Genomic DNA, 13,061 nt, shown 5'->3' on the forward strand with positions numbered 1-13,061 from the left:
TTCCATATGCTAAGAAGCTACATCTAGTGTTAGTTTCATATGTAGACAACCTTCTGTAGAAGGAAAGAGGTAGACCAAGATGTTGTTAGCCCCTTTGATATTGATTTAAAGAGCAGATAGGCAAAGTCTGTCTGTAGGAGTATCAAGAAAGGAAGAATAAGGCCCTGAATATTCCTTACATTGGTTTAAGCAATGGAAATTAATACTGGACTGCCGTTCTCAAGAGCAGAGGGAACTTTTCCTTGGTGCCAGCACTGTTGCTCTCACAGCAAGCACATTCAGCTGGCTGAGCTTACCAAAAACTAACCCAAAGTCATTCAGTGAAACCACCATGGAAATATCAGAGCCAGGCTAATATTGAAGGAAACAGGAAGACTCTGGCAGTCCCAAACTTGTCTGGCTTAAGAATCACAGGACTGTAGAACCATAGTCATATATAATTGTTGACTATTCTAGCTGGTTCAATAATATAATCCCTGAAGCTTTTCCTTTGCCTTTATTTCAATAAAATATTACAAATGTATACATTTGAGACTTTATATTCTGTAATTCATGCCTTGTACGGTTCAAATTTTATAATACTTAAGGTTTTTTTGAGTATTTTATGAGAGATTCCAAAATGTTTTACTTTTAAAACCACTTAAAAGTGTAAAAGCTGCTGACAGAAGGTTCCTTTATAGGTAAAGCCACATGCTTGCCCTGCAAAAACCATAGGGTAATGTGAAACTTTCTATCCATGGCTGTCTCCTATGGCTATAAACAGCAGAAGAAAATGTTATGGACACATTATTCCCATCTCTCAACAGAAGCTAAGTGAGTTAGCCTCTAGATACTCAGCACTATATACTTGATTGAAGATTCAAACTGAATAAATGCTGCTATAATTTGTTAATTTCAGAACTTTTGAACACAGGGTTCAAATTTTGCATTAAGAGATGGAAGCAATATTAGATAATTTTAATTTGATTTGTATAGACAGATATTGTAAGTGAATCAAATTTGAAAAAAAAAAAAGTTGTTGCATCTAAGAGCCATTAAATAACTTCCAGCAGAAACGGTTTAATTTAGAGTGAAAAAGTAATATGGCAGTGATATTAGCCCCCTCACAAAAAGATGAACAATGTCACTCATGCCATTGCATTTTCTCTGTCACTTTTTCTTATACCTGCTTAAACATTTTCTTCTCATACACACTTACAACTACCACCTTAGAAAGGAGATTCACATCTAGCTCAGACATAAGTTTTCCTTCAAATACATTCTAAACTTTTTCCTGTTTGTTTTTAACTTGAAGCAGAGCAGCAATTCTTCATTTAACTGTGGTAAAATAGTAGCTCACCACTTCGGATACATTTCTATCAATCATTTCTTGTGACTTCTATGACAGGAGGTGGTGATGAAGAACATAAAAGGAGTCTAAACATTTCGAATTTCAATCATTACTGCTAGTATTGCTACCTGATTAGGAGAGACTTCCCCCAATACTTAACAAGATGCCATGAATAAGGGAAAAGCCGAAACATTTTTCCGATCTGAATATCAAGCACAGAACCATTCTCACTCAGTAGAAGTGTGCCACATGCAGTACCAGGAAAACTGCTTTCGAAATTTGAAGAACAATGGCCTGTGGAAGTCCTAAATACATGGGTGTAAGTCACTTTACATTTTTAAAGATGCACTGTTTACCATGGTACATAAGAAATTAAGTATTACAGTTTCACTAGTTCATTCTTTCTGCAAAATAGATCTTTACAGGTAAATTTCTTGTAAAATACGCTGAAATTCAAACATGAACATCATCTTTAGTGCATAAAAGATTTTGCAGAATATTTGAAGGTGTTACTCAGGAAACCACACTCCAAAAATGGGACAAACAAGTGTTTAATAATAATAGCTATACACACAAAATCAACCAGTGACAAGATAGGACACAAATCAGAGTATTTTGGAGTTCACAGGACTGGACAAATAGACCATGAATCAACAACATGAAAACTCAGTTTTTCAGCTTGAGCTGGTAACAAGGGAAGTTGGAAGCAGATCTGGTCTTTAAAAGATGCACACTACTCACCACTTCCTCTGAGATCAGAATTAATAAATAAATGCATTTCCAGGAGGAAATGTATTACTGTAGTACAGCTACTAAACAAAAGTGGGTTTTTTTAAACAAACAGAAAACCATCAGCCCTTCAAAGTAATTGTCTATTACCCTATTGTAAATGTGACAATGAAATGTAGAAACTATAGTAGTATGCAACAGTTTGAGGCACCCTGTTTAAGACGACAGGAGACCAGCAGACATAACATTACGTAGTATAATTCCAATGACAACTCCTAAGAAGCTCAGCTGCAAATGCAAACAGCCAGTGTTTCCGTCAGACGTGAGTGTTTGAAGTCAGACACCTCTGAATTGAGGAATAAAAGTACTACAAAAACAGTGGCCTGGTAACTTGTTTAGCATCATGTAAGAATGAAGGCAGAAAAATAAGTATCATGTCAAATGAGAATTCCGAAGAATTGGACATAACCATGAAGACATGGTTTCCTCTACTTGCAGTCTTTTGTTCCATTGGCTACAGAATTTTCTACCAATTTCTGGAGCACCTATAGCAGCATCAGTCTTCTTGCTTGCAGAGCCCACAAACATCTTCCCTGGCTCAGCACCACACCAGGCCAACCCTATCATTAGATTAAGTATTCTGTATGATCACGAAGATTGCTTCATAGTGCACTAACACAAGGGGGCAAATGAAGATTGCAGAATCTTAAAGCAGGAGTTATCTAACTTCTTAGTGTTTCATTTTGTGAACTTCATGTTATTTTTACAGTTATTAGGTTGTGTTTTGGGTTTTTGTCCCCCCAAAGCACTTCCCTCTTTGAGTTCCAATTCTTATATTAGTTGAAACATTTTACTTACTTCCACAAAGACGATGAGAGAACTGAAGCATCTTTCACATGAAGAAAGGCCAAGAGAGCTGGGACTCCAGCCTGGAGAAGAAAAGGCTTGTGTGTGTGTGAGCTTATCAAAGTTTATAAATGCCTACTGATGGGGGTAAGGGAGAGGAAAGAAGACAAAGCCAGGCTCTTCTCACTTGTGTCCAGTGACAGGACAGGAGGCAACAGGCACAAAATGTAATGCAGGAAAGTCTATCTGAACTGGATAGGTTGTAGAGTCTCCATCCTTGAAGATATTCAAAACTTGACTAGACATAGCTCTAAGGAAACCTACTTGGACTAGATGATCTCCAGAGATCCCTTACAACCTCAACTACTTTGTTATTTTGGGATTCCTTTTCAGGACCAAGATCCATGAAGTAGCTGAGAGCACTAATAAGGTTGCCCTCTTCTGTGTGGAATATGATGAGGGGGATGAAATTGACAAATGATTTCACAGATGACAGCAAAAGCTCCTACTTAACAGTCTGCATTCCCTTCTGGATCTCAAGCACAGAGCACTCTAGTGAATGTTAGGAATGATCTGAGGTGTGCAAACCCCTTTTCCCCAAGCCTGACTCGTTCTCTTTGACTCAGGCCAGATCCCTTCTGTCAGGCTGCTTCTGCTTCCAATTTCAAGAAACAAACAAAACCCCCAATCTTTGCCCAATCTGACCAAATCCTTCCAATTTTCCAGTTCATCAGATCTGTCCTTCCCCTATCAGTTCTCAGCTCCAACCTTTCAACATCAGGTTTTCAGACACGCTCCTCTCTCTAGCTGTCTTCACTCCTATACAGCTAGTAGTCTCAGTTTATTTTCAAGCAGGCCTACCTTTTCTTTCCCTTTAATATGAATTAAGCATCTTCTTCCTGTACAGCTCCTAAGCCTAGCAGAAAATAAGCACCTGAATGGAAAACAGCGAGTCTTCCTTTCTTACATCAGGCACAATCCTTAGGACCCCAGAGCAGCAATGCAGAGGGAGTTCCATTCAGCCATGGGCTCTGGCAATGCCCACGCAGGTAAACCTCTGGAAAATACCATTGCTAATATTATGTAAGGCAGCTGTGAACCATGTGAGAAATATGACATTCTTTTCAAAGGTTTAGGAACAGAATAATTTGAGTAGGCCTTCATAAGCACTTGCAGTAATTTTCTTAATCCAGATGGGAACTTTGGTTCCTCAGTTGAGCTCTGGTTCTGCAAATGCTCAAATTGTATTTTCATCACGTCACTAAACTGTTATAAGCTGCTAGGGCCACTAAACAAGGCAGTCCAACCTTTCCCCTTCTGCTTCCTCCCACTCCCTGCCATCCTCTGCCTTGTGCCCATTATAGGGGTTTGCATGGAAGGAAGCAGCCTGTTTCACCATTCACACAAAGGCCTGCGCTGCCACAATGAAGTAGTCAGGGACAAATGGTTTGGCCACTGGACTTTGAGAAAGCCATGCAAATAGACTTACTTGTTGCATGCTCTCAAATCTTTCTGATCAGCTCTTTAGATTCACATCTACTCATAGAGGTCCTGGAGGAAAAGCCTAGATACATTAAAACACTGGATCTACAAGAGTAACAGGATAGGTGGCCCCCTGCAAGCACCACAGTCTGCAGTGTGCTAACAAAAATCAGTGACATTTAAAGGCATGGAAATAGTGGAAGAATAATGTCTTTTTCTTTATAATCCTCAGAGTCTGTTCTTTTCAAGCATTTCTAAGCTTTTAAATGGCTGAAATGTATGTGGAGGTCTTTAGTATTAAGCAATTACAGATAAGCAAATATAACATAGTGCTACTTAAAGAAGCCTCAGTGAGAAAGCTATCCAACTTTGAGCCAGATAGCATATTTTTTCCAAGTAGTCAACCTAATTTTGGCCACATATCTTAAGAGACCTGTAGTAGGTAAGTGTACACACAGAAGCATTTACTTTATGAAAAGCTGTAGGCTAATACTGCATAGCTTTACTATTAAGAACTGCTCAGGTCTGAACTAAATTGGAAATTTCACCAGTTCAAATCTATTGCAGGTACAGTCAAGGAACGTGTGATTTTTACCAGCACATATACCAGGCTGAAATTTCATATGGTCAAACAATGCAGATTTATAAATTCTAACAACTTGGATCCATATTCATCTGTGTCATGTTTGTACCTGTGCAACTGTACCGGAAGCAGGGCTGTGAAGCTGGAAGTCAAAACAAATCCCCAGTGCAGATAAGCATTTTTTTTTGTTCCTTTAAAAAAAAAAATCTGTATGATGTATAAACTTGAGTCTTTGAGCACTTAATTGAAGAAGGCACGTGTATTTTAATGGTAAAATATAACAGGGCTAATAAAATGAGATTAGCAAGTGATACTGAGTCATGATAGTGAAGAAAATAAAATCTTAAAAGGAAATACACTTTCAGATCTTGACTGTATCTAAAATTAGTGACATTTACATAACCATTAGTCTACATTTGACTCACCACACAGTTCTTGCATACAGCTTTTAAAAGGAAAGAAGCCCAATTTCCATTCTCACTGCAACGATTTCAATCATCTCAATGAAAGATTCCCCTGCAAGAGAAACACCTTAGTGGAAGATGAGAAAAAAAAAATTAGTAAATTCAGTCAGATCCACAGTTTAAATTTCTAACCATAAAATTGTTACCTGTCTACAGACACAGCGATTTAAGAAGTGAAGTGTCTCAGAAGCTTTGTTAAAAATTTTGGAAGACACTTTTGCTGTATGTGCTCAACTTTGCTAAAAACATGACAAAACATTTCCCAGTTCTATTCATTAAGAAAAGGCTATAAAAATAAACACAGAGTTTTAAGAATTTTAATAAACACTGACATTTAAAGTACCACCATTTTCATAAATTTTAAAATATATATATATAAACACACTTACCAAAGCATTGCTAGACAGATGTAGCTTGAGATGGCTCCATTAATAAATTCAGATTTCACGTAAACCAAAGCACTCAACGTTTTTTTATATATATATATATATATATATATGTATGTGTGATATATATGTCTATTCTATATTTACCATCAGAGATACTATGAAGTCCCAAATATTGTTTCTGAATAGATAAGAATACAAACAAAAGCCAAGGAAGTGTTCATAAACAATCAACATATAAACTATAACAACAAAAAGGCATCAGGAAATACATGAAACATCCTTTTCAATGACTCACATGCAGAAGTGGCTAGCCTTACTTCAGCAGCACAGTTAATACTGGAGATATTTACAGTCTTAACACCAATATTTACGTGCTGCTAAAGTATGACAGACATCAGCATCACAAGATTGACTAATTCATAAGTGATATTTTCTCTTCAGGATGATGAAATCCTTGTATTTTTGAGGCAGCACAATATGGCCTGCACCTTTTCAAAACTCACAAACCATTATGTGCTGCTACGTTATGCCAAGGTGTCTACTATACCTCAAGGAAATAGAAACATAGGCTGAAAGCTGAATGCAGAATTTTCTTATCAAATGTTAGTTTCATGTACTGACATCAGCTGTATTAATAAACTACAAAATGTTTATAAAACATTTGTCTGTTGCCAAACTGACTGTTTATTTACAGTGAAGCTCTAGACTTTGTCAACTGTGCGTAATACCTTAACGGGACATGAACCAGGAACTGGACAAATGTGTCTGATAAGAGGAACTAAAGATTATGCAGATGTTTACTTCAAAACAAAACAAAAAAGTCTGGGTAATTTTCTAATCTAACTTCTGGTCATCTGGAAATTTCTGATGTGAAAAAACCCCAACTTTCAAACATAAGAGAGTAAGAACTAGTTTTGAAATAAGCTTCTGTCAAGTACTGTATCAGTTCTCAAGACACTCATTGCCTCTGCAGGTTACCCTTGTCACAGTTTTTGGGCAGACAGGTTTACAAGTGCTTCTTAATCCATTTCAGGGAAAAAAATATATTAAAAAACCCACAATAGATCATTACCAAGAACAGTAATTACTTGCTATTAGGAGCAGGAGTTCATCTGCCCCCAGCCTAGAATGGCCATGCTACTTTACTTGAAGAGGTAGGCAAGAGACTCAGAGTTCACATCCCTACCAGGTATCCTTTTCTTATACTAAAATATGCCAGCATTTTAAGTGTGTACGGTACTTTTATCAGTTCCCTAGATAACATGAATTATGCTTTCTTTAATGTTTTTAAACCAAATTATTAAGACAAAAGCTACTTACACAGCACAGACCCCAAGTACTCCATTCCACTGTAATGAGCCTTCTAGTCAGTTCATGATAAAACAAATTCTGTAAATTAACAGGGCTATCTGTAAGCACAAAAAAGTCTGACAGGCCACAAAGGGGGAAAATTTGATGAGTTTTCCTTTTTTCCATTCCTATTTTTGCTCCTACAATAATATAGCAGGATGATTTCTGCTAGCAGGGTGTGTTGCTATAAATGTGTCAATTAAAAGAGAGATTTGCCAGTGTAAGTTTACAGGTAGCTGCAGCAACACTGAGGTTTTTATATAGCTATCTAGGTACAAATGCTACTTTAGGAACTGTATAAAAGAGCCATTTCCGGTATATTTTACACATGCATGACTATATTTACACTTTTTTCCCCTCTTATGACCTCTGTTTGTTTTTTAAATCAGACAGCTAAAATAGGCAAACTAGATTATATAGGTACAACTTACCCAGTACCTTGGTCAAGTAAAACCTGAATGCAAAGTCAAATAAACCTAATGGTAAAGGTAGCATACAGTGACAGTTGGTATCCCCCCTGAAAAAACTGTTCTAGGCTTAATCCAAGATATACATGATGTGGAAGGCAAAGATATAGACAGATGCAAGCAAAAATGCTAGCCAGCAATAAGAGATTTACTTAAACTTTTCTGAAAGATGTTTTCCAGTAAGAGAAAATACTGCTTCTTACTTGTAGATTTCCCTTAAAAGATTGAAAGGAAATTATTTAAATAAGACAATTGCAACATTTAATACCTTTGGAAGTACATTTCTCATTTGTACGTTCAGGCCAAATTCTTCATTTGTAAAGTATATGTGTTTAACTAGATACTGTCATTTCGAATGCCTAGTTGTTTTTAGCTTCTAGCTTAAGCATGGAGGTTTTTTTCTGTTCCATAAGTAAATCCCTCTAAAATTAACCTACACACACCATGAAGACTTGGCAGAACTATTATGCTATTTTCTACAGTAAGTACTTTAGTAAGAGAACTTGCAGGTAATTCCCCCCACCCATCCCAAACATGAACACAAAACCTCACATGTATTACAGAATTGGGGGTGGTGTTTATGTTTTTGTGGGTTCTTTTGGGGTTCTTGTTTGTTTGGTTTGCCCTTTTTTTAAGCTTCACTACCAAAAAGGCCCTCAAACAAACCAAACAAATAAAACAACAGGACTGTATATTTTCTATCTTGCTATTAAAAATATATTTCATCTGTAAGGAGAATAAGCAACTTTTCACATAAAACTGAATACGTTGTATGTGAAAGAGGCTGAAGAACAGGAAAAGTCTAAATGAAGGAAGACCAAGATAAAAAGTGTACTGATAGCTAAGCCAGACATCTACTGAAATCTAGGATTGTCTGAACAAAGCTTTGTACTTCTAGGTTTTGGTCATAAAGCTAATATAGTCATGCTATCAAGAGTGCTTCTCCTACCTCTATCCTTGTGTCTTAAGATGGGGGTCCGTGGGTGAGTGACAGACAGATAGAAGAGACCTCAAGAAAAGCTGGGAATCATGTATGCAGGCAGCTCCATTAGCTCCCCCCAAGCCCCTGAAAGCGAGAACTCTGCTGAGGAAGATGGAAGAAAGAAAGATTCTGAAGACACAGAACTGAAATTCCATAGAAACAGGCTCTCTACACATACACAGAAGTCAGGAATGCTGTTAGAAAAAAATAAACTCTTTAAAAAAAAAAAAATAAAAAGGGCGTGTGTTTTTGGGATTGGGGTATTCCCAATCAAGGAAGGAGCCTTTCCTTGATTTCAGTATTTCTTAGTTGATTTATCAAAGACCAAACCTAATATAAAATATCATGTTCAGTTTTTACTGGTTTATGGTTAAGAGTTTATGACAACACCAAGCCCAATTCAATTTTCTGACCCCATGAAAACCAGCTACAAGTGAATTTATGGCTACTATAACTGCTAATAAGCTCCTTAAATGCTACTATAACTACTAATAAGCTCCTTAAATTCTATGTAACATATTGTATCCAAAAAGGTACCACTAGCCAGCAATCTGACAGTTCAGTGAGTTGGAGTAAAACATATCAAGCCCTTTCTATTAAATACCGTATATTGTTTTAGATGCCCAAGAACACGACATAAGATTAAACATTTACCTTGTGCCTTTTGCTCATACAACAAAAGTGCTCTCTTGATATTTCTTGGCCAAAACACCTTCTTCATGGATAGTGTTATACACCATTTGCACACAACCATATTCCATTACTTGTGTTATTCATGCAAAGCAACACAGATCCACTACGAAAGCAAGGTTATTGCTTCACTGTTCATTGTGACCCTTTCCCAACCTTATTTCAGTTTAAAATTAGATATCTGAAGGTGAAAAACACTGAAAGACTCATACGTGTTCCACAGCCTAAAGCATTACATTGTCCACCAGTGCTACTATCCCCCATAGCACAGACATCAGAAAGTACTTTTCTGTATCTCAGTTTTCCCAGTTCAGCTTCTTAGTTTAAACTAGAAATGAGACAGGGTTTGTGCTCAGATGGCACAGTATGAAGTGGGGCAGTTTTGACAAGTGTGTCCTGTGCTGTGCATTCCATGAAGTGAGTAACTTACTCATATGGTAGACAGGACGTTTTGCAGTGATAGCTTTTTTTGACAACTGCTGGTGAATTTGCAAAGCTCTCCTCTCAGAGCTCACAGTTCAGTGCCACTAAGACACCATTCAGTACGAATAAGCACACTGACAGTTCAACTCTTGCTGCAAATACATGATTTTTTTTTTTTTTTAGTAAATTCATCTGGGCAAAAGACAGAATTAGAGATAATCTCAACTCACTATTAAGAAATCTAAACACTTCTATTCTCAAACATCAAAACTGTAAGAGCTAAAAGTATAAGTAGCTGTATCTTGACAATATACTGTTTACTCCCCCCCCCGCCCCCCCGCCCCCACCAGTTTAAACAATAGTAGTTTCACTTTATTTTTGTCATATGCTTACTCAACACTAATATTTATACTGCAAACACACTGGAATTTATAACTCTTGCTCATTCTTAAAACTTACATTTAGAAGTATATTATTTTACTCCTGCCTTCTGGTTGTTTTTGTTAAGGAACCCTCCTTCCCCCTAATTCTTAGTGTCAGCAGCCTTTAAAGTGATATGCACATATTTGAAAAAGGAGAAAAGGTTCAACTGAAATACTTCAGAGTATTACTTTACAAGTATCAGTGCACTTTTGGCTACTACTGCATTATTATTTGGTTCGGGTATAACCTATGATATTCAGTTAATTCACTCAACTTAATTGAGGCTACTTTGTGGTCATAGAGGAAGAAGAGTTAGAATAAACTATACACCTTAATTGCTATTCTCACAAAGTAACAGTAACATTTTGAACTCATGTTTAAGACTGCAGTTCTAAAGAACAATCTGTCTCTAACCTAGCAAATCTGTGCTAGGGTTGGTGGTTTTTTGTGGGTTTTTTTGTTTTGGTTTGGTTTTTAATTAAATGACTGTAATCCAGCAATAAATTAGCCCCACTTTACCTCAAGAAGGAGCAGTCATTCAGGATGGAGCTTATACACACTCTCTATATATAATAGATCTTCCCATACCTTCTACCAAGCAGTTGAATATTTCTAAGACTACTATCAATTTGTGTTAAAAAGTCACAATTAATGCCTTGGATAATTTTCTGAATGCAAAGATGAATATTTGAACAGAGATAACTAGCACCGATCTGGAGTTTTGGTTGTAAATTATGGGTAAAGTCGAGCATACAAACTTTGACAAAAAAGGGTTTGTCTGTTAACTATTTTGTGACCATGTCAACAATTTTCCCCATATAACCATGACAAAAGCCTGGGAGAACTACAGAAGTTGTTTGCAATGTAAAAATATTAGTAATGAAAGTTAAGCAGATAACTGCTGATTACTGAAATCTACTGTTACTAAATTTGGAGAATCTATATCATGCGTCCAGCCATCTCTCCAAGGATCATGAACATATTTAGACTAGCTGGGGAACTACTGCATAAGATAAACATAAAATAACAAAGCCAGCTAAAAATAAAAACCAGGAAGCAAAACCATTAAGACATTCAGAAGTATAAAAATACCTGGAAATTCTGAAGTGCAGTTATGGTCTATCAGCATCAAATTCAGTTTTACATCCAACCACTGCTTATACCAGCTTGACTCACGTATTTGTTTGTATGAGGTGCACTTTTTTTTCCTACCATTGCAGTCATGAAAACAAACCAAAGTAAAGACAGTTATTTGGTACTGCAATATTGATGCTTCTATTAGAGTGATAACTAGCAACCAAAATGCAGTGGATTTATGTGGAAAGCAAGAAACTAAAGGTAGTCAGTTCTCACTTGAACAAGTACAGAATGTCAAACAGTTTTTATAGCTTGATAGCTAAAAAAAGCAGAACTAAGGGAAGCTAATATAGCACACAAATATTATCAATGTATATTTTAGTATATTATCAGTATATTTTAGAATCAAATCTAGCTTAAAAATAAAATTGAAACTCCTCCCACCTCTTTTCCCAACTTCTAAAGAGTGTTTTGTCAGATGTTGATGCATTAACTAGACTGCTATATGAAATACTTTACAGGGAACTTGTAAAGTGTAACAAGCTCTGGGTTCTAACAGAGTTTGTAAAAGTTGTATTTCAGAAAAGCTTTCCAGATCCCTCTTGATTGCACTGCTATAGCTTGCACACAGCTTTTAAAAAATCTGTCTTCCCTGCACCTTTGGCATGCATGCAGGAAGAAAACTCTGTGAACACTTTCAATCTGTACCGGCATTCTTTCTGCTTGAAAGGACACATACAAAATTAGAAAATAGCTTCTTCGTTTTTCTTGAGTTCTATGAAGTAAGTTTTATATTTCATCATAGTGGTTATTAAAATGTTCCTTTGCCCCCAATTTTATCACAAAAAAATATTAATACTCAGTCTAGTGGATCTACCAAAAAGAAAGCCAGGCCTGTTTTAAAATACTTCAGTTTCTATATTAGTATTTTTAAAAAATTCCCAACACCTTTTCAGATTAAAAAAACCCAACCAAGATACTTTCTTTTCAACTTCTCCAATAAACATATCCTTAGATCATTACACTAGCACCTTCAGAATAGATTATTCTATGATTACAGTTCAGGTTTACAAAACCTGAAATATATAGAATTGATTCCGGTAAAAGAGAAAACGGAACAATCCTTCCCCAAATAACAATACCCATACAGTACAAACCAGCTATATAATGGAAAGTTATTAAGACATAGAAAATATATTAAGAGTCTTAAAAAAGAAAAAAAAAAGATAAAAATTCAAAACATATCAGCTGTTAGTTTTCTATCCTTTCCATTAATTTCTAGCTTTCTTAAAGTTGGGTTTTTTTTGTTTTTTGGTTTTTTTTTAAAAAAGTTAATTTTATTAAATTCTCAGAAGACTTGCTTGTTTAGCCCAGGAAGCAGTCACAGGCCTAGTGTAAAATTTTGTGCTCTCCTAAGCTGGCACCCAGTCTTTTATGAAAGCAAGCCATGCAGGTATTGTTGTTTAAATCTTCTAACTCTATAATGTACAGCAAAGCCTTTCTTGCCCTCAGCAGAATACTTAATACGCATGTAGCATTTTGCAGGAACTGGTGGTCTGTGCACAAGATCAGTTTCCAAAGTACTGCTGGAAAAGTGGAAAACACATTAGTCAGTGTTAACCAGACTGCCTTCCTAGTTGCTATCTTATCTGAAATTTGTAAATAATAATAAATCATAGGGTAGTAATATAGCAATGTATTAAAAAAAAATTGGCCTGATATGTGAATAATACTACTTGCACTACACAAAACCACAAATCTTAAATTTTGATTGTGTTACATCTCAACATTGTATGGAACTATAACGCCTAAAGACAAAAACCAGG

The 13,061-nt window shown here is 36.2% G+C and overlaps 1 long non-coding RNA gene across 5 annotated transcripts in view; it reads right to left on the bottom strand.

The window, feature by feature from the left end:
* Positions 1-1,867: 1,867 nt before the first annotated feature.
* Positions 1,868-13,061, bottom strand: part of LOC141919686 (uncharacterized) — a 78,790-nt gene continuing 67,596 nt past the window's right edge. For 2 of the 5 annotated variants that reach the window (XR_012622065.1, XR_012622069.1), the window contains one exon: positions 1,868-5,501. This is a non-coding gene — a long non-coding RNA (uncharacterized LOC141919686). The remainder of the gene's footprint in view (positions 5,502-13,061) is intronic. The other 3 variants (XR_012622068.1, XR_012622067.1, XR_012622066.1) reach the window with 3 other exon arrangements.

This window comes from Strix aluco, chromosome 2, assembly GCF_031877795.1.
Source record: "Strix aluco isolate bStrAlu1 chromosome 2, bStrAlu1.hap1, whole genome shotgun sequence".
Classification (NCBI taxonomy): Eukaryota; Metazoa; Chordata; class Aves; order Strigiformes; family Strigidae; genus Strix; species Strix aluco.